This window comes from Oncorhynchus masou, chromosome 13 (genome assembly GCF_036934945.1).
Source record: "Oncorhynchus masou masou isolate Uvic2021 chromosome 13, UVic_Omas_1.1, whole genome shotgun sequence".
Taxonomy (NCBI): Eukaryota; Metazoa; Chordata; class Actinopteri; order Salmoniformes; family Salmonidae; genus Oncorhynchus; species Oncorhynchus masou.
In genome coordinates, this window is record NC_088224.1 from 56,258,021 (window position 1) to 56,281,371 (window position 23,351).

The following is a 23,351-nucleotide window of genomic DNA, read 5'->3' on the forward strand; positions in this document are numbered from 1 at the left end:
TGGCTGTTTGGCACAGCTGCTGGGAGTCTCATCTGCCTAATTCCACTCTAAAAATGTTAGTAATTTTGTATAACTTTTGATATCCCCCAAGAAGTTGATAGTATTACCCCCACCCCCGTGACTGTGAGCACCAGGGAGGGAGCAGCTTGAGGCGGCCTGGAAAGAGGCAGATTAGTGTTCCCACACACCAGGGCTTCAACACAGCAGCATCAACCCAGCTGTTGCCCAGTAACCAATTACCCAAGATATGCACTTCCTCTTTGAAGATTAAAATCCACTAACCTCCCTGCTTGAGCTTGGGTTTGTAGAGACCCGTTTTACATAATACAGTACGGCAGCGTTTGCTATATGTAGACAGTCAACCCACTTGCACCACCACTTTCGTGTTTGTTTTCAGTAACACACAATGTTTGTTAAATGATGAGTGAGGTATTCTGAATAGCTGACAGATTAAATATAAGCGGGACAGCAATTACTTTGATGAGTAAGTAGGAGTGCAGAGGTTTTTGGTGCAAAACACACCAGAGTACCTGAACATGTATTCACCAACTATGACTATGAAGTTGTTTGAAGTACTGTGTAAAATAGGATTGCAAAATAGACAACTATCAAGGACATTGTCTGTTTACCTAGGATTTACAGGAAAAAAAACACGACTTCAGCCACATGATTGAACCTCAGAGGGCAAAACAATAGGACGTTAATGCTGTTTTAGGTTTACTATGACCTTCTTCCTTGCTAATCAGGCACGTGTTGACAGGTCACCTCCACAGCAGCCTCATGACCAATAACAACAGGTTAGGCCTTGAGCCTTCAAACAAATAGGTTAAAAGGGGTGTTATGGTTGTCAACATGTCGACAGTCTACAGAGAACAGGAAGTGATTAGAATATACTGTAGTGGATGATCAACTACATACCGGTAGCTCCAAAGCAAGTCAGAAAACCCAAAATGTTTGCAATTCTACATTACATTCAACATGATTATTTTAGAGCTACCTTTTAAAGTCGCAGTACACCGTTTGAGTCACTGCCTCAGATAGCTCTTTAAATACAGTATCAGAGAATATTCAAACATGATCGGGTTAGAAACTTTATTAAACAAATGAAGGCAAAGCACAGCTTAAACTCAGTCCTAAATACGTTTCAAGTGCTACTGTAGGTGCCACACCACATTACAGTTAATAGAATACCACAGCCACTCAGATATACTTTAATAGACCTTTGCAACATAAATAGCAGCTACAACTGTTTAAATAGTCTTAAATAGGCTCGACATGCTTATTCTCTGAAGTCAGTGCCCCACCTAGTGGCACCTCAGGACAGTACCATCAGACAAACAGGAGTGCAGAGAGGAGAGGGTTAAAGTGGGTGTTTTTATAGGCACAGAAGTGCTGCCCTCTAGTGGGCAGGAGGCGACGGTGGAGACTGATGCAGCAGGGTTGTCTAGGCGACCACCCACTGGAGGATGCTGGTGTCCTTCCCGCCGGTGGAGATCAGGTGACTGTCGTCGTGGAGAAAGGCAACGTTGGTCACATGGCTGCTGTGGCCACTGTAGGTATGGCTCGGGGCCTGCATGGCGTGACAAGGAAGGGAGACAAACAAAGAGAAGGTTAATAATTCATCCACTTCTGTCAAAAATGTCCTCTGAATGATTAACTTTGTTTAGATGCAAACAAGTTCATTTAAGTGGATGAGAAAACACTAATATAAAAGCATATAAGATGTAAATGACAACAAGCATACCCTTGGCTGGGAGCAGGGGTTGGAGAACAAGTGCACTTTGCCAAAGTCATCAGCAGAGGCCAGCAGGGAGGAGTCATGTGACCTGCACACGGCGTTGATGTCTGTGCCATCAGCACCGTCGGGCCAAACACCTAAATTGAACCAGCGATGTAGTGGTAAAGAAACAATAGCTTGGTAAACTGATTGCCAGTCGTGGTGAAAAAAAAAAAAAAGTCACGCTTAAGTGTTTATACTTTCAAAGGATTCTTCCGCAAAAGGTAGGTAGACTAAACGCAAGTAAACACTCTACTACTCCACCAGATAGACCCAAACCAGAGGCAAGAAACAATATAGACTCCCACTTGATATAACTGCAAAGACTAACAACTCCATTTTAAAATGATTGACTGCTGTCACAATCACCAATTGCTAGAGTGACCTGAACCGACTTTTTCAAGAACTCCGTTACAGATGACGCATACAAGTTTCATTTCTTGGATTTATAAAGCTACAGTCTGGTTTTGCCATCATTACCCCATATCACAAGTGAAACAGGAAGTGGCGACTCACCAAAGACACTGAAGCCTAGTACACAAGTGGAGGTTGCCCACTCCACATTACGAACTAGGTCCATGCTCGTCACATGTTTTCCGCTGGAAGCTTCCCCTTTACCACAAACAGAAGATAAGCTAGAATGTACCACAAAACTACAGTTATAGACAAGAGTTATCCGTTTGGACAAAACCGACTCACAGAAGAGGATCTCGTAGTCTCCCGAGTTGGTTACAATGTATTGGCTGTCGACGGACCAATCCAGGTGGGTGACAAAACTGGAGTGTCCCTAGGAGGAAAATAAATAGACAAAAATGTTAGTGTAATAGTTTTTAAAAACAGGGATTTCATTTCCCATCCATGGGATTGTCTTTATTACTTACAGTGCATTTCCCCACGCGGCTGTACTTCTTGCCATTCTCCGTCACGGCATAGATGTAAACAAAGTTGTCATGGGAACCCACGGCTAGGAAGTTGCCATCTGAGAGCAGGAGAGTTATGTTGTGATTGTAGGAGGAGGTGGATAAGAACACTGTACAATTCCGTACCGTTCAGTTCAGACAGATGGTCAGCCATTTTCTGAGATTTCACTTATTGGCGCCATTAAACAACGTGTATATTTAAGGCGGGATTTGTAATATCGGAAATGACTCTTGCACAGTACCTGGGGAGTACTTGACATTAGAAATTATCTCGTTGCCATCAGTGTGCATGTACACCAGGTCTTGTGTGTCCGTGTCCAGCACCAACCACCTACAGACAGGATGAGGAAAGTATAGGGAGAGGTTTTTGGATGGAGTCATTGCACTGACACCATGTAATCAAATTACATAGCAAATCCTTCATCCTGTCCAATTGAATTGTGCCGTTAGCATTTCACTGTCCAATAAGAGATGATTGTCAAGCCAGTGCGTGAGGATCTGAAGTACCTTCCTGTCATGGTCCCCACTGCCAGCACAGCTCCACTGGGATGGAACCCTGCAGAGCGCCCTGGGTCCTGGAGGAAAGGAGGGAGACATGGAGGATCAACAGGGCTGCATGGTGCCCATCGCATACAAGACAACTACTATGGACTGATGTAAATTCACTAAGCTAGATGTTTCAAGTGCCTTTGTCATTACAGCAAGGTAACCAAGTGCGGATCTGGACCAAGTACAACTCTCTTCTTGAAGCTGGTGTATAATCAAAAGGAGAGTAGCTACAGAGAAGAGCTGGAAGATTGAGCACCTCAGTGGTCTTGCTCCAGAGAGGCTGATGGGAGTTGGTGTCCCATAGGTGGACCTGCTTGTCCTGGCCACAAGTCACAAACTGCTCCATGGAAGGATGGATGTCCAGGCCCCACAGCTCATCTGTGTGACCCTGAGAGATTAAGACGAGGCGAGAGAGGTGAGATGAGAGAGAAAGTACAGAAAAAGCAAAATGGAGACAGACGAGGATGAACGGTAAAAGAGGAAGAAAGAAGAGAAATATGGAGGCCATAAAACAGGTAAAAACAATACTTCCTACTGATATGTTCCATTGGCAATTGACAAGTGGTGTACCTGTACTATAGGGTTGAGTGTTTCAGGGAAAGAGCCTGTAAGGACGGTGTTCTTGGTGGTCCCCACTAACAGCTCCCCCTGCTTCCCCTCAGTTACGGCTCTCACTGGCCCAAACGCCTCAGGCACCTGAGAGAGAGCACACACGACAGCAGCAAGAATAAAACTATACCTCTCATCGGTCATTCTCAAGTAGAATTACAGCTGCCCAAAGGACACCTATACAGTTAAACGCTTGGTCTTGCTAACCGTTATGTGCTAAAGGGGAAAAGTCGAGGGAAGCTATGAGCTCAGCAGTCTCAATTTTGGGTCATAAAGAGTACCGCGTGTCCTTATCTGTATAAGGTTTACTCATCCTTCGGAGTCATCCACACCCTCTTCTCTCACCTCCATCTCGCTCTGCTTGTTATAGTCGTGGTCCCAGAGCACCATCCTGCGGTCCTTCCCTCCACCGGACACCAGTGTACCATCCTTCAGCACACACAGGGAGAAGATCCCGCCCTCGTGGGCCTTCGCCACCACCTGGCTGATCCGGTTCCCACCTGTCAATCACAAACCACTGTCAAATAATATGCTTCAAGGAGGGATGTGAGGTGGACTTCTGCGATGCGTGCTTTTTTTCTTAATAAATTGCTGTCATATAAGAAATGGATGTGTGAACTGAACGACTGGTTGCAGAGCACTGAGTTACAGGGGCTGAGAAGGCTACGGTCTTCAAACAGACCTTTGGCCCAGACGTAGATGTTTCCACTGGAGTCTCCTGTGATGGCGTCTCCGTTCTCAGCAAAGGCCACACACAGCACATACTTGGGCTTCTCGTTTTTCTGGGAGAAAAGGTTTAACAGTTCCGTTATAATTTTAAAAAAGTTAGCAGGAGGCAGAAGTTAAGTTGTCTTTCGCTCATTCACAGACCTCAAACAGCCCCTGGCGCTTGGTGAGAGTGTTTCCGTCCATGGTCCAGAAGTTCAAGTGGGACTTCCCACAGGTGACGATCAGGTTGGCATCCATGGGGTGGAAGGCTGCGGCCAGAACTGAGTCATTAGAGCACTGGAGGGGATGACAGCAGGAATTAGACCCCTGAACTGGCAGACGATGGTGACTGATTGCGCCACAGACTACGACACTTATTCATACCTAGGCCTACACTGCTGACGCCTTCACTTTTATTTATTTATGATCAGTGATCAATCATGACTCGTCTTTATTGCACTGACATGCCATGCAATATCAAGGAAAGCAGCTCTCCTCATGCATACTGTAGTTTAGTCTGAGGCCTCGTCACCTTCACATCCGCCAGCTGTTTCTCCTTCTGCCAGTTCCACACAGACAGGATGTGGTCATTGGCATCGTCGACGGCACAGAGATGAGCACCACCATTCTGTTGAAGGACAGGTGTTAGTCAGAGGCATACGTGTCATGTAAATAAATGGCTCTATTCGTTTCAGACAATTTATAGATATTTAACATATACACGCCGGCTATTGTCATGGAACATGTTTTCAAAGTACTAATGAATGACTGACTTTCTCAAAGTTCGGTCTGTAAGCAGGTTGGGGAGGGCTTACCGACTTGGAGAAGGCCACACAGGTGACTGCCCGGTCAAACACGCCCATCCCAATGACATGCAGGGTATTGAGACTGACCGAATCCCACACACGCACATGAGGAGGCAACATCTGAGAGTGAGAGAGAGAGTGGGTTTGAGAAAGAAATTAGATCGTGCAGTCATGCGCTATAATTAAATATAAATATTATACAATATAAGATGGCCATAAGAGGATATAACAGATCATTTCTTCAGAAATTGTTGATTTTAAATGTACCTTGCCCTCTAACAGCTGATAATGAAATTAATGAAAGAGAGAGAAAGAGTGGGACTGAGAGAGAAAAATTGGAACCACTGCAGTCATGCATACATACTACTGTGAACCACAATACGATTCCCGTAAGAGGTCATTCCTCCAGAATTGAAGAAGATTGTTGATTTTAAAAATGTACCTTGCCATCTTTGGAGGTTCCGCGACTTGTCCAGTGGCTATGGTGACCATGTCTGGATGGATGCCTAAGCTGTCAGGAAGACAGAACAGTCACAGTGATGTGGCGAGTCATAAGGCCAAGCTAACCTTTCCCACTGTCCTCTGGGGAATTCTTGTTTGTCCCCCCCCCCCCCTCTCTGTATACAACGGGCTAAAATGCCGTCAAAGTCAACTAATTTATTCAGCCCTTTAATGACTCATGAAATAAACAAACTGTCAATGATACTTCAAAAAGCAAATAACAGGCCCTACAACAAATACACTGGTATGAAAAGCCCTTGAAGCTTTAGTGTTGTGATGATAAGTAACACTTTCATGAACACATTTGCACATTTTGAAGATAATGTAGAATTTATAGCCACACTGAAAACAGGCCACAATACAAATAAAAGAGTATTCTGGTCAGGTATGTCAAAGAGTTAGCTATAGCCCAAAATGTATGAAAATGATACTGTGCAAGTAGGACATTAACATATACCAGCCCAACCTTTATTTGCACAGGAGACACCGAGCCTCGAACAGGACCTCATTTAAATAATGTTTATTCTGAATCAATGTGTCATTCAAGGAAGTTCTCTTGGCGCAGTAAGCCTTGGAAAATGCAAAATATCTTGCCCCGATTTAAATCAAATGATAGCTGATGATTATCAGACAAAACTGTGAATGCCATCTAGTGTGCAATCACATTTAGCTAAATAAATTCCAGATGCCATCTTGCCTTTTGCAAAGCTTATGATGTGCATTGCTGCACTAAATGTAGTGGGGTGTCACCATCTGGAGTCAAAGCTAAGGCAAAGAAGAAGAAAAAAATAAGAATTCACGAAGAAAAGTTGTATGCCTCCACCAGTCATCTAAAAAGGTTATGGTAGTGGGAGCTGCTGAACCAAGCACACCAACTAGCCTTACCATTTGACATCGTCGTTGTGGCCCAGGTAATGTCTCTGCTGCTGTTCCTCCACATTGTAGAGCACCACCACGGAGGCATTGAAGTAGACTATCTCCCCTGTGGGGAGCAGGTAGAGGTTGGAACGGCAGTCTCTGCCCCTGTACCCATACCTTGACAACCGAGGGTTAAGGACCACAACAGTAATCCTGTCTGAACAATTATACTGTTGAACAGTAGGAGGCTGATGCCATCTCAGAACTTATGGGAGGTAAGTACAATACAAAATCAAAGAAGTTACTCTCCAGAGGCCACACACACGAGTAATCAACTATAAAAAAAAAAAATGTAATGTGGTACTATATTCATGTGTGATGACAGTACTGCAACACTGAAATGCTCTTTCACAAATGCACATTAAAAACTGAGTGGTTCAAGCCCTGAACACTGATTGGCTGAAAGCCGTGGTATATCAGACCGTATACCACAGGTATAAAACATGTATTTTTACTGTTCGATTACAATGGTAACCAGTTTATAATAGCAATAATGCACCTCGGGGGTTTGTGGCCAAACTCTGCGTTGCGTGGCGCCTAAGAACAGCCCTTAGCCGTGGTATATTGGTCATATACACATACACCCCGTGTCTTATTGCTTAAATATACTTCTATAGCCATTGTCCCCCACAAGCTTTCCCTGCCTCATCTGGGGTGTAATCCTTACTCCAACCCTATCAAACTGAGGGGGAAAGAAATGCAACAAAAACAAGCTTATATTGGAATAGTTCAGGTAGGTTCCACCCTTTTTGTTTTCCGTTTGGTTCGTAGTGAATACACCCCTGTATGCCTTGCAGCACTATTCTCTGTCAGTGACAGAAGGATACACCCACTGCAGTTTGAGCTTGTGCTCAGGCAGCGTCCCCTTGTGGTCCAGTCTGTAGCTGTCCCTCTTCTGGTCAGGCATGTGCATGGTGACTGGCCGACCCCTCAAGAACATCCTCACATAGCCATCCTCTGATACAGGAGAGGGGGAGAGAAAAGGGAGATAAGAACTTGCAGGAGAGAGAGAAATTGTTTGGGAAAAAAAGGGTGAAACACTTCCTATCTATACCGCTCCTTGCTAGCATGAACGGTAGATAGTGAAATGCAAGTCTTTTGAACATAAGCACGCCAACAAATCCTGTTCCACCACCCATGTAAGAGGCAGGATTTTGTGCGTTGAATCACTGAAGCATGATGGCAAAAGATATAGCTTCAGTGTATGCCATTTCAAACGGTAGTATTTCTAAATGCTCAGTGCCTGGAAATTATGTTTTTGTTTGCATATAATTAACATAATGAATTATCTTGCTCCAGTATATTGTACACTGTATTCTTCAGTCAAACTGTGAGGTATAATAGGGTGCCGGGTATGGTAAAGGAATCACACGCAGGCCTGTTGCCGTGCTAAGACGTACCTGCATTGACGGAGCATTCTTTGCTGAAACGAGAAAAATAAAAACAAGAAGAGAAGAGTGATTTTCCGAGATGCCGTTTTTAACTCATGGTGTTGCTGCAATGGACTAAATTATTCAGTGACCTCATCCTTCATGCCTCCGACTTTTCTGTCTACAGTAGAACCCATCTACCTGCGCCACAATGCCCGGTGAGCATTATCCAAATAGCCTGCAATATTAAAAGTAGTAGTTCATACTGTAGAGCAAATAGAAAACAAACATTAAATACAGTATTCAAACAATGCGGACAGGAAAATACTGTATTCATGATATAGAAAATACAACTGGTGCTGTGCCATGAAATGGAAAATAAGCCCAGTTACGAGTGATAGAGAATGAAATAAAGAGCAAGAGAGTGACTGAGACAGCACAGTCAGTATCCTGTCAGGGGGCCTCTCCAGCACTCCCCTACATCAGCTGAAAAGCAATGAGTTTCTGTCAAAGCCACTGAAAGGTTGTCTAGCTAGGACAGTTTGAGATTACCATGGCAACATAGTTACAGGAGTGATGGTGCGTAAGATAAGAGAAAAGTCTAGGAGGAACATGAATTGCCAATCTGTGCATTTTAACCAATCCGAGAGTATAGAGCAGTAGGTTATTCGGAGGAAGACTGGATACAATTACAATACTGCTGCAGATTATTTTCTTTGACAGGTTGTTTCATTAAATCATGCTATTTAAACAGACACCGTATTAGTAGTACATTTGGGCAAATACCAGTTTGGTTAATCGCAAGGCATAGCACACAGTAAGATCCCATACAGATCGACAGACTGAAAACATGAGGGATAAAGTGCAAGTAAACAGAGAGGCTTTCATGTTTCTGTCTTTGGCTGAGCATTCATTCACTACAGTGTATTATATCTGGAGCCTGGTTATTTGTGGGACAACCACAGAGACAGTCGGGGAAGGGCTCTCTTTAAAGTACACACATAAAGGCCTGTTTGTCTCCCTGCATGCAGCTTTTCAAAAAGAGGAGGCCCTGTTGTGTCCAATGGGAGTCGCTGAAAGATCCAAAACCACTAATTAAAGCAAGGCTTGATGGCAACTGGCAACAGGAAGGCCAGAGATATAAATAATGGTGTGGCTTGAAAAGCTTCGACGGTGCAGTTTATTTCTTTAAGATTCCTCAAAACAAGAAATACTGTACCATTTGGTAGAACGTTACCGTTGAAATCTATGAAGTAAATACTAAAGTACCCATTATAACCTACCATCATTAGGCCTACCCAGTAAATTCCAGGTGCTACCCGAATGCAGAGAACAAAATATGCAAATAGATCCATAGTCGAATTCAGTACAGATTGCTGCTTAATCTCCTTTAAAATGAGCAAGAGAGAGAAAAGTGGTCCAACAGGACATCATTCACTCTTCCTCAATCAGAATTTGCATGCACTCAGACCACCGAATCAAATTTGCCATTCAAATACATGCAATCTGTTCCTCGTCCTCAGGCTCAGCTATCCCATCAAGCCAGTCTGCAATCAGGGTGCGTCAGTTGAGATGTTTAATGCATGTGGATGAGCAAGAGTGCCAATCAATAGTCATTCTGCAGAGCAAGAGGAATCCGTAATCCAGATAAACAAACTACCCATCCACCCACAATCCCAATGAAAATGCAACAGCAGGGGGGGGGAATCAACCACAGATAGAAAAATGCCCATTCTTTTTGGTTTGTTGACTCACACATCCGTAATGCAAACTCATAAAGGATCTGCCTAAAACTGGAATGGGACATAGCTCCCTTTAGCCTATTCATAGACGCTAACCCTAGTGTATATTCACATCGGTATCTTCCGTTCAGGGAGGGTTTCAAGAGCCTCGACGCTCGGTCTGAACAGTAGCATGCATCGCTTGCGGTACAGTTTTGGAAGCATAAGGACCTTATCTTTCATATCAGTGAGATTATTATTATTTTAAACAAAAAGTTAAATTAACTACACACCTTTGTGGCTAGGGTTCCCGCACGGCGCTTGTTTCCGGAAGACAGAGGCGACTACCTGCGCAAATTAGCTATCTAGCACGCATCCGAACACCTGTGAGTAACAGAAGGAGGACGCCAGAATAGTGTTTGAACTGAAAAATACAGTGGGTTGCAACTGTTACAAATGGTTAAAACAGCGTACAATAAGTGTATATTTTTGTATTTGTGAAATAAATTTGATGTGAGAGTAGAGTTTCTAAAACTGTATCGCAAGCGAGAATTAACGTTTCTAAACGTTAAAACAGTGCGTCGGGATTGCCGTGCACATGGTCCCAACTGATGGCCAATACTTACATCTGAGAAGACAGAATGCTCCCTTGGGTTCCCCAGAGCAAAGCTCCCCCATGCAAACACGTATGTTATTAAAGAGACGATACAATGGACAGGTCTTTGTACAGTACGAAAGAAACGTTACTTGCATTTCTTTTGATTTCGTAGTCATGTGTGATCTATGGCTTTAGTTTGTTGTAAATCACAAATTGGTCTTTGCATCATTCTGGCCTTGTTTCTTTGCTGCCCCTCCCCAAACCCCATTGAAAGATAACTCATCAAAAGGTCCTACATAAAATAAAAACAATTACTGCTTCCTGTTGGATTAAACTACCCATCGACCCAAAATGGCTTGTCAAACAATCACCTGCAGAATGTTTACGTATTAATTTACCTGGGTGATCTCTTCATGGTAACTTTTCCGTTAGGTAACAGCAACGCAGTTCACACAACAGAACCCTGTCGACAACGAACAGGCTTCCTTGTTGATTCAGTTAACTTTAGCTGTGTCCGGAGTCTGGGCACTTTTTCCGCCAATGGGGAGGCACTTCCTGACTCTGCTGGACCTCCCTTCTGCTCAGTAACCACACCTCCGTTACCTTAGCCCCTGAAATTTGACTCCCTCAGCAGAGTGAGCTCATTGAGGGAAGAGGGAGTGGACGGACTGACTGTATCCATCTGTCTTTCAAAGCTTAATAGCACCTCCATAAAACCAATCAGATCTTGTTATCTACTATTCAAACAATGAGCAGGCGTGGGGCGTTTCTGTTTGGTACAAGCAACCATCCATGCATTTGACTGTGAATACACTGTTCCGTCTTCCTTTATTAAGCGACTGATTCTGTTAAATACAGTAGCCTACATAACACTGCACCAGACTAAAATTATGGAAGTACAAGTTAAACACATCAGTAGATCTGAATTTCTATATGTATGTAGACGACAGAGAGGTCAGATGACCTCCACCCGTCTCCTCTCCTCCCTAGACATTACACATACAGGGGTCTAAATGATTCAAGCCAGTCAAACATCCAGCGTCCATTCACCTGCTCTCTCCGTAGAAATACAACACCACGGTGTTACACGGCAATGCATCAGTGGTGCATTCACACAAGTGTTTAAGGATCATTTGTCATCTGATCTGAACAACGATCGGTCTACTGATCAGTGCCCTAAATTGGACGTCAACAAAAGCCCCTGAGACCTTGGCACCTCTACTCTCAGAATACAATGTCAGCCCGAGGAATAGCTGAGAAGAACACAGACCCACACCATATGTCACCTGTCTGATCGAAAAGGGAGATAAAGGGTATTTTATCTGGCAAGTGAGGCAGTTACGGCTGCTCAGGACGTGACGAGCTGTCTTGATATTTTCCTCAGAGATCAGATGAGCTCTATACCCATTCTCAGATGTTGGGTAGACTTCACAGATGTATACGGTATGCATGGATGCTCTATGCTCTCTCAGTTAGCCAGATAGAGCAGGAGTGTTTGCTGTGTCAGTGTCTGTGTTTAGGGGGTTAGCAGTGTCTGTGCTGTATCAGACAATCACCTGCTCCTGCCACATGTGGAGCTGCTTGACGAGGTGGTTCTGCTTCTGCTGTCAGACACCATCTCTCTCCTGACCGTGGACAGACGCTCAGTCGACATGCTCTTCCTAGTTGGGGAGAATAGGTGAGAGGGAGAGGAAAAAGACGAGAGGTGGAAAGAGGGGGAGGGTGAAGAGTGAACAAGGATATTGAGAGGGATATGAAATGTCTCCGGTCATAGGTTTGCCGTGCAGACTGTAGATTCAACGCCACACTGCCACCCTAAGGATGGGCTTGGAAATGCACAATAGAAGGTACCAGGAAAAACAGTATTAGATCCACACATTCGGATGTCTTACCTTTTGATGGACTGCAACACTTCCTTTTTGGGAGAAGAGGGGGAGGAAGGGTATCCCCCAATCTGTTTCTGCTGGACATAACCATTGCTGAGAGTGAGAGGCTTGGATGGTAAAGCTTGCAAGAGTTGGCGCACTGGCATCAAAAGAGGGAGAGAAGAATGGTTCAGTAAACAGACCTTTGTTGTTGAAGTTTTTCCAATTCGACAATGCAAATTCTTACCATAAACTACATACAGTACATGGTGTATCTCTCCATTGCAAGCTTTAAATACATTTAAAAATATATAAACTGTTTAGTGATATTTCTTATATATCTCAGAAATAGGACAGACACTTCAGAACAAACTTCCTTAAATTATATATTTTTGACTTTCTTTATTCAGTGCATTTCTTTGGGCCAAATTAAATGTTTAAATCAAATCATTTTTGTATATATATACTTGTGATAACTTAAGGGGTCCTACAATTCCAAATCAAATGGCTAAATTATCCTGGGTATGACCATCTTAAAACAATTCCCCCTGGCTGGCAACTAACACTCTCCACGCCTTGTGCATCAGGTTTATAATGCAACCTCCTCAGTAGAAGCTTCTAGACTCATCTCCTATTACAGCTAGTACTGTACGTTGACGAGACTACGGTGGTCGAACGTGGTCCCAGGCTCCCAGCTCCTCACCCTTGGTGGGTGCGGCCACGGTAGGCCTCCTTCCCCCCGCTCCGGCCCCAGTCTGAGTCAGCTCCTCACAGCCGCCCAGTCTGCGCAGCGCGTCGGCCAGTGCAGCCTTCAGCAGCTGGATCTCATCCTCCTGCAACTGGACACGCTGCTCCAGGTGGGACAGGCGGTCGTCCACCTCCATGGTGCTGCCCGCAGAGACGTTGTCATCTGGGAGACAGGGAGAGAGAGTGGGGGTTAGAGGGAGGGGGAGAGAGGAAAGAGAGGGAGAAGGAAAAACGGACAGAGACAGAGTCAGGGGGATGGAACAAAGATGTTTTGTTGTTCACCCAGTACAAAAGCAGGAATTTGCATAATTCTCCAAGCTTTATGTTAGTTTTTACTAATAAAGATTACACTAGGCTACTTCCTTGACAAACAATATGTTGGTCTTAAATTCCTACAGCAAAGAACAAAAATGACAGTGCAGTTCTGACATTAATTAAAAGCAGTATTTGCTTGAAACAAAATTGAGGCCAACCCCGTTTTGAAGACTTTACTCTTTTATGTGTTTTCAGTAGCACATCATACCTGACCCTAGTTCTAGCTCCATGGCGGCGGCAATTTGAAAAAGTATATTGTGCTGATTTGATTAGCGCGTTGAACCATGTCGCGCATCTTACTTTAAAAACTCAGTGGATAGTGCGAAAACAATGACGTCATTTCTGACGTCAATTATGCACCGTCGCCAGCTAGACCCTAACCTCTCGTCCTTCACTGGGATGGCATCACGTGGCTGTCCAATGTAATCCTCTGTTCCAGCTCAAATGCTTAACTGTGCAATATCAGATAGGATGCCCTGTAACTGAAAGGTCTGACAATTCTTTCAAATGTCTTTCAACAAAACAATGCCATTAAAACAGATTTTGTGACAATGTAACAGAATGCTGTACATGCATTATAATGTTGAGTTGACGACTGTTTGCCACTTGACAAAATTCCAGTGCTTGTTATCATAATATCCCATTCAATGGTGGAAAAAGTACTCAATTGTCATACTTGAGTAAAAGTAAAGATACCTTAATAGAAAATGACTCAAGTAAAAATGAAAGTCACCCAGTAAAATACTACTTGAATAAAAGTCTACAAGTATTTGGTTTTAAATATACTTAAGCATCAAAAGTAAATGGAACTGCTAAAATGTACTTAAATATCTAAAGTAAAAGTAAAAATAAGTTCAAGTTCCTTATATTAAGCAAACCAGACGGCACAATTTTTATTTTATTTTTATTGACAGATAGCCAGGGGCACACTCCAGCAAAGAAGCATTTGTGTGTAGTGAGTCCAACAGATCAGAGGCAGTAGGGATGACCAGGGATGTTCTCTCGATCAGTGTGTGAATTGTACAATTTTCCTGTCAGAATGTAAGTACATTTAGGTGTCAGGGAAAATGCATTACGTAAAAAGTACATTCTTTTCATTAGGAATGTAGTGAAGTAAAAATAAAAGTTGCAAAAATATCAATACTAAAGTAAAATACAGATACCCCCAAAAAATACTTAAGTACTGTAGTACCTTAAAGTATATTTACTCAAGTACTTTACAACACTGATGCCATTCAAATGACCAAGAACCATTGTTAGATGAATGTGTCTTTGGAGAAGGATATGCAGTACTACCAACAGGATTTGTTAGTATAATGCTGCCCTGACTGACATGCCTATTTACTCTGCCTGTAACATGCCTGACCCAGTAGAACCAATTACCTCATCTCTCAGTCAGAAAGATTGTGGGAGAACCCACATTCAAATTGGGCATAGTTGAGAGTTTGACTTTAAAAATCCCAACACCTGTTCGATGTTTTTGATTCAGCAGGAGGGGAAATGAAAGAACATGTCAAACTCAAATCAAATTTTATTTGTCATGTGCGCCGAATACAACAGGTGTTGTATTACAGTGAAATGCTTACTTACAGGCTCTAAACAATAGTGCAAAAAAGGTGTTAGGTGAAGAATAAGTAAGTAAAGAAATAAAACAACAGTAAAAAGACAGTAGCGAAGCTATATACAGTAGCGAGGCTATAAAAGTAGCGAGGCTACATACAGACACCGGTTAGTCAGGCTGATTGAGGTAGTATGTACATGTAGATATGGTTAAAGTGACTATGCATATATGATGAACAGAGTAGCAGTAGCGTAAAAGAGGGGTTGGCGGGTGGTGGGTGGCGGGACACATTGCCGATAGCCCGGTTAGCCAATGTGCGGGAGCACTGGTTGGTCGGCCCAATTGAGGTTGTATGTACATGAATGTAAATTTAAAGTGACTATGCATACTGGATACTCCGACCAACATAAACAAATACCTATTTACTTGGCTGACGCTGTCAATTAACCATGGCGTGCTTTTATAACCTTGGTCACAATTTGAAATCTGCTGAGTAAAAGCATTGATAAGATTTCAATCGCCTCTGCAGCAAATGTCAATTACACTGCCTCTGAACGGCCAAGGTACAAAACAACTACATCTACGGGGGTGTTTACTCCACCCATCCCCATGTCAAACTAAAAAATAGGATTGGATTGTTTCTGGTAATGAAGTAATTAAGTGTGATCATTCATTCATTTAAACCTACCTAATTTTTAAACAATGTTTCCACAGGAATGCCATCCCATTACTTTGTTAATGAAACAACCTTCCCCCTCGCACTTTACACGCAGTAGCTGTCCAACAGAACAGACTGCAGGCTTATGATGAGTACTCAATAACTTTCTCTTTATTGCTTCCAGCAGATGACACAGCACAGGCAAAGGACAGCTATAGCTAGCACAGTTAAAGCAGGTGGCAGCTGTGTAAAAAAAAAGAAAAAGCATGGCTACTAATGATATAATATGAACATGACTAAATGGGGAGAGGAGAGAGGGAATGGGAGGGGAGGAGGGAAGGTTAGCTCTATGGCGTAAGGTGGAGAGGGATGAACCCCTGTGTGATGCGAGAGGACGATGGAGGTCAGGGCGAAAAGCAAAGCCTGCTGAAATATTCATTGGGCTCTGGAGTCTGCTTGCCTTTCCCTACCTGTCATGCTCAGTCACTCAGCCAGTCAGCCAGTCACTCAGTCAGTCTGACAGCCTGCTCTCCTCTCCTTAGCTCTCTTGGGGGGTCCCGGGATGCCAAATCTGGGTTTCTTTCTGATGTAGGGTTTTCCCCTCGTCTCCTCTACAGCCAGTGCCTGTTCTGCCTCTCTCTCCCTGGACCAACCCCCCCTCCTTCTACTTATTCTCCTCCTCCTTTCTAGAAGTGCATGTGGCTCACAAAGAGACAGGCAAGTCACTGTTTGTAACAGGACACTGCTCCCGGCAGTCCTGCCTCCACAGTGGCAGCAGCAGTGGATGCAGCCTGAGGCTGGCTTGGCTGGGGGCCAGATATTTACACCGCTGCAGTAACAGCCAGGCACAACCAGGAAGTGAGACTGCAGTGGGTGGAATCCGAGTCTCCTCCATTCATGACACACAAATGCACCTACGCACATGCGCATACAGAGAGAGACAGAGAGAGAGAGAGAGAGAGAGAGAGAGAGAGAGAGAGATATGTATGTGCTCACATCAGGCACACCATGGCATGGCTGGAATCATACTGTACATAATATCGATGACAGAGTGACAAACACAATTCAGCCCCCTGCCTTCATCTCCAAGGAAGTCACTGTGGTCTTCTCTATCAATAACACACACACGCACCGCTGGGACCAGGGTCTACATGAGTAACAATGTGAGCAAACCTTAGAGAGGGGATCGTACTACCTGCTGTTACACCATGTTGAGTCAATGGTTAATACACCTAAACGCTGACCTGTAGGTATTAGATTTCATGACAGATGAGCCATGGTTGTTGCACGCAGTCTGAGGCAGTCAATAACACAAATGGGCCAGATGGTCACAAGTTAAAGTGTATTTACCTTTGCAAGCCTTTTACTATCTATTGTTTGCATTTATGATAATCAATAGCTTGTTGTGGGATAAAATACACCTGTACACAATTGCTATCTCAGTTGTTAAAGTACTTAACCTATAGTGACTGTAGGAGCTAAACTGTTGCTGTCACCACCAGCACCAGACAATTCAGAGTCCAGACGAGAGCTTTGGTCACAGACACAAAGGCAGCAACCAATCTACAGTAAAGGTCAACCCTGACCAAGATGGCTCCAAAGTCAATTCTACCTCCCTTTGGCAGAGAAGCTGAGCTGCTCCCCTCTGTATTCCACCGTCTGGGGTGATCTGCAGCCTGGAACCGATCCTAAGTCTGCAGCACATCCAGGCTACCCAGCTAGCACATTTGGTTCTTTGGAAGTCGTGGGGACATATGTTTTTGGTTTCACATTGGTTGCAGGAACGAAGCCATATGTTTCATGACCTGGTAAAACTGATCCTTTTTCAAATGTTTTTCCTCTTCTGGGAATGTTTACTTTTAGGTTGCTGTGAGGTTCTAAGTGTTTTAATCTGGTTCCTTTATTTCACTGCACCTATCTGGTGTATGTGACAATAAAAAATCATGAATGTGACAATTTTTTAAAAATTATTAATGCTCTGAGAACAGAAATGATAGATTATGTGGAGGTTTAACTTAATTAAACTTCCTTTTTTCAATAGGACTTTTGATAACACTGCTAGCCTATGAGGTTAAAACAAATGTGAACTTTGAGCACAGATAGGACACACGGAAATTAATTTCCTTTGGCATTATTTATGCAAACATTTATTTTTTATAGCAACATGGTATCAGTGAGATTTAAACCTATAATCTTCTGTTCTCTAGCCATGGGAATTAGTCAACTGAGCCACCAGGATGTTTTTTAAAGTATACAAAGCTGTTCCTTTTAGTATTTTCAAACAGACATCATTTTAAAAGAGACTAGCAATCATTAAAGATCTGGTGTGGCCAATTGGTGGACACGGGACAACACACCTAAAGGAAAACTCAAAAGCGATATTTTGGCATTTGTTTGATTAGTCCACTGTTGATATAGTCCCAAAGTGTTTTGCAGGTCTTGACATAGAATTTCAACCAGATTTAAGTCAAAACTGTAACTCGGCCACTCAGGAACATTCACAGTCTTCTTGGTAAGCAACTCCAGTGCATATTTGGCCTTGTGTTATAGGTTATTGTCCTGCTGAAAGGTGAATTAATCTCCCAGTGTCTGGGGGAAAGCATACCGAACCAGCTTCTCCTCTAGGATTTTGCCTGTGCTAAAGGTCCATTACGTTTCATTTAATATCCTGAAAAACTCCCCAGTCGTTAACGACTACAAGCATACCCATAACATGATGCAGCCACCACTATGCTTGAAAATATGGAGAGTGGTACTCAGAAATGTGTAGTATTGGATTTTCCCCAAACATAACACTTTCTATTCAGGAAAAAAAGTAATTACTTTGCCACATTTGTTGCAGTATTACTTTGGTGTCTGGTTGCAAACAGTATGCATGTTTTGAAATATTAGTATTGTGTACAGGATTCCTTCTTTTCACTCTGTGAATTAGGTTAGCATTGTGGAGTAACTACAATTCTTCTAACACAGCCATTAAACTCTGTAACTGTTTTAAAGTCACTATTGGCCTCATGGTGAAATCTCTGAGTGGTTTCCTTCCTCTCCGGCAACTGAGTTCGGAAGGATGCCTGTATCTTTGTAGTGACTGAGTGTATTGATACACCATCCAAAGTGTAATTAATAACTACTCCATGCTCAGTGATATGCAACGTCTGTTTAGTTGTTTTATCCATCTACCAATAGATGCCATTCTTTGCGAGGCATCGGAAATCCTCCATGGTCTTGGTGGTTGAATCGGTTTGAAATTCACTGCTCGACTGAGGGACCATACAGATAATTGTATGCGTGTGGTACAGAAATTAGGTACCAGTCATTCAAAAATCATTTTAAACACTATTATTGTACACAGAGTGAGTCCATGCAACGTATTATGTGACTTGTTAAGCACATTTTTACTCCTGAACTTATTTTAGGCCATAACAAAGGGGTTAAGTACTTATTGACTGAAGACATTTCAGCTTTTCATTTATTACATTTGTAAATAAAATCGAGAAACACAATTCCACTTTGACATTATGGGATATTGTGTGTAATCTAAATGTAATACATTTTCAATTCAGGCTGTAACACAAACAAATGTGGAAAAAGTAAAGGGGTGTGAATACTTTCTGAAGGCACTGTACATGAGACAGAAGGTTACTTCTGCAAAAACGAAATTAGGGTAGTTGGTCGGAGTGGATAGTGTTAGCTAAGATGATTTTTGAAAAAAATATTACATCTGGAAACGCTGCAGTTTTTCTACAATATTTTCAAAAACATCAGATATGACACAGGTCTTCTTTTGAGAACTTTCCCGAAATTCAGGCCGTCATAATTACTATTATTGGTGAATGTATATGTTCCAGGTACAGCATCAGTGTCTACATTGTCAACAACCTTTCAGTATTCAGATGACAACACACAAGAGAAATTCAGCAAAATGGGGGGGGGGGGCATTTTAGCTGCGGACATTGTTGTTCTATAGCAGATAAAAATTGATTGACTGCTCAAAAATGTGCATTTGTTACTATCTGCATGTTGTTCCTTGATCAAACCATAACTTTCAGCGATGTTGTTGAATTTCAATTTAACATTATGGATTGTTTTATTATCAATTAATCAAGAAGCATAAATCAAAGTTAGATTTGGTCTTTGTTACAGTAGACAACAGAACAATGATACATGGAAAGTTATACAGATAATAGCAGATAAACAGTTGTACTGATAAAACAAATCAATAAGAAATATTCACAGTGACAACAGTGTATTTATCCTACTCCTGCTCCTTAACTCCCAATCACTGTCGACATCTTAGACGGGGTTAGACGGTCAGATTAAACCAACCACATCCCCAGCTAGCCTGGCACCTAAGCTGTTTCAAATCAAATGGGAACATCTCACTGTACTTCACTTTAGAGAGAATGTTTCTGTTTAAACCAGGGAATGCTGTGAACTCTCTGCCTGGTTGGGCTTTAACAGCTCTGCCTTCCTGACAACCTCCACAAAGGCTAGAATGTCCCCGGTCTGGCGACTAGCATGATGGATGCCACTGGACTTTGAGGCCTCGAACTCAGCGTCTGTGGTGTCCACCATGTCCTCGACAACAATGGACTTGCTAATCCTGTCTGTTGCTTGCTCAGTCATGTTTGGACCCAGGTCCTTCAAAAATGACTTCAAGACGCTGAGGAGTTCCAGGTGTAAGTCAAGAGGGATATTCCTTCCCTTCACATTCTAGAACCTGTTCCAGGTAAGACTGTGTGCCAACAGAAGGGAAAGAGTGGCAATGACTTGCAAGGTCAGTAGAAGGGTACTGTAGGCATATTGGCTATGACAGAGCTACAGTGTATAACCACAAAAACATCTCCCTACATGTTGGACAGGAAGAAGCCAAAGCTGAGTTTTGCCTCTGTTTTTTTTGTGGTCCTCCTCACTAGACTTTGGTGTATTCATTACGGAAACGGTTTACCATTCAAGAACCAAATGGAAGCAAACAGAGCAGATGGAACGAAATGGGGAGGGACCTACCTGTTTATGTCCAATTTAATAAAATGTCCAATGAATGTCCAGAATAGAATGTCCAATAGAATTTACATTGGAGTAAACAGTTTGTTGCAAAACGTTTTGCAACAGACTAAACATTTTGCAACAGAATTTGCATAATGATTATACTCCTGGTTGCATCTGGCACTGAATCCACTACCAAGTCATGATGTTTTCTCCCTTGCTCCCTTGTTTTCTCCCTGATGGTTCTTCCTTGCTTTTCTATATGAGTAAAAGAAAAACTGCAACCTGGCATACGGCATGGGAGATGCTTCCTCGGTAGAGGTTGGCCCCTGGACATATTGCTGACACCGGTGGCAATGTCAGTGATGTCACCAAACAAGATGAATATGTCCGCGATTTGTGACACAGAGGCAAGCAGCCAGCTCCTCTTCACATCAGGCGAACCACTAATGATGTGGTCGGGAATTAAACAGTCTGGGACATCTCTTAATACAAATTCAAAAAATGTAATAACGACAATGATAAATACATATTAGTTAATGCAATAGACATGACAAAATAACTATGATATTTCAAAAAGATAATTTAAAAAAAGTATATCATGGTAAACCAATTGTAAAGGTACCATCTCATTGTTTTCTAGGATAAAAATATATTCTCAGATATGTTGGACATTTTCAAAAATGTCATTTTTACTTTACTGCAGTAGTCCAATTAATGTTCAACATAGCGTGGACTTAATTAATATCAAATTATGTATAGTTACCATTTGCATGTAACATGAACCTCCTCCACAACAATCCTCATGAGGTTCTCCATACACTGTTGATGCCAGCATATTCCACCACTTGTTGTTCAGCAACCAAGACTCTGGGTTACTGAAAATCTGGCAACGTCCATGGACCCCCAGCAGTGATCCCCAGTTTCACAACCTCTCTGATCCGGTCCTCCATGAAGGGCGACCAACGGCGACAACAACGAGCATTGGGTTCTCGATCCACAGATTATTAGAGGATGCTGATTGTTCCGGCCATACGGTGGATAGAAGGGAGGGGCTCAAACGGTTTGACTCTTGTCGTGGGCCAGACTGCATCCGTGTAGCGAAACATAATGTAAGCTTGCGAGGTCAGGATGGTTTGTAAGAGGCTAGAACATTACAAACATTGAAATTAGATGTAACCATATTTGATATTTTAGGAAACGTTCTTGTTAAATCAAATCAAATTAAATGTATTTATATAGCCCTTCGTACATCAGCTGATATCTCAAAGTGCTGTACAGAAACCCAGCCTAAAACCCCAAACAGCAAACCTTTCTTGTTAAAGTAATGAAATATCAAGAAAATAATGATTTTGTTTAGGTCAATTTACTTAAATGTGCTGAGAATGTTCCAAAGCCAAGCAGCTATCCTGCGCCATTCCCAGAAAGTTGTGGGAAGGTTTTATGCAAAATAACCATCAGACAACCACACTCTCACCAAGCTCTAAGAAACATATGGTTCTTAGAACATTATGTGCTAGCTGGGTAGGCATTGGCCATGGGAGACCCTGGCAGGACACCCAGGCTGGGTACTGGGCATACCAGACTCTGCCATGGGAAATATCTACTCAGGCTTACAGGGTCAGGACAGCCTGGCCATTTGAACAGATGACATGTCTCTCTCCATGTCTGTCCACCTGTCACTGAATATGATTTTATAGTAGGCTATCTTCTACTTATTGGCTATATGTAGACCTACATGTAGCACAATACACAGAACCTCTGAGTTTCACAGATTTTTGTTCATTGAATACCTTGCAAGTCTATTTAGGTATGCTACACTTGCACACTGCTTACATGGCAAACGAGGCGTTGATGCATAAGTGGATTTGTGAACTATGTGAAAATGTATTGGATAGCATGGGTGCATAAAATATAAATAAATACTTTACCGAATAAGACATTACCGATAGTGTGTTGTTTGTTTTCTTCCCACACAGTGGACACTGGACATGCATGAACCTGGTCTTGTGATGTGGCCAGTTACAGCATCATTGCATCAGCTTTTCTTTGATTATGCTGTAATGTTATGATTGCTCTTTACAGTCATGTCCAGCCCCTGCTGCTCCTCAAAAAGTGAACACCATACTCTAATTTACAACACAGCGAGATGAAGCCACAACAGTGTACTTCATCTGCCACTCTCCTCTCGAAGGCAATTCAACTTAATCTGAAACAGTGAAACCATAATATGCAAATAGTTCCGCTATTAAATATAATAGAGATAGCCTATCTGTTTCCCCCCCAGCCAGATAATGTTTTACATATAGTCAAAGAGGGTTGGCAGGACGACCATAGGCTACACCAGAGCCATATATGTTTCTAAATAAATGGCTCTGGGTTACACTTATCAATCACAAAAAAACAGTGAGTGAACATGAAGTTCATGACAGCCTGCTCTATGATGGATGGATAGATCCTAGATCATTCTAACGATGCAAGCTAACATTCTATTCAACAATCTGTAGCTCGATGCACATCTCTGTTTCGTGTAGACTGGTATGACACCTGCAAACAGGTGCATGAAAACCTTAGTCCCACCACCGTGTGCCACGGTTCATTTCAAAACCGGTCGACTTAGATGCCACCAGTCAAAGGTGAACTCACCATTGCAGTACTGGAGAAGGAGTGAAGTGGTATCATAAAGGTTCCCACATGATGAAGCGATCCTCTCCGACATTTCTTTTTTTTTCAAGCAGACCCGTC

The 23,351-nt window shown here is 42.7% G+C and overlaps 1 pseudogene; it reads right to left on the reverse strand.

The window, feature by feature from the left end:
• Positions 1–1,078: 1,078 nt before the first annotated feature.
• LOC135552629 (echinoderm microtubule-associated protein-like 2) lies at positions 1,079–23,351 on the reverse strand (annotated as a pseudogene).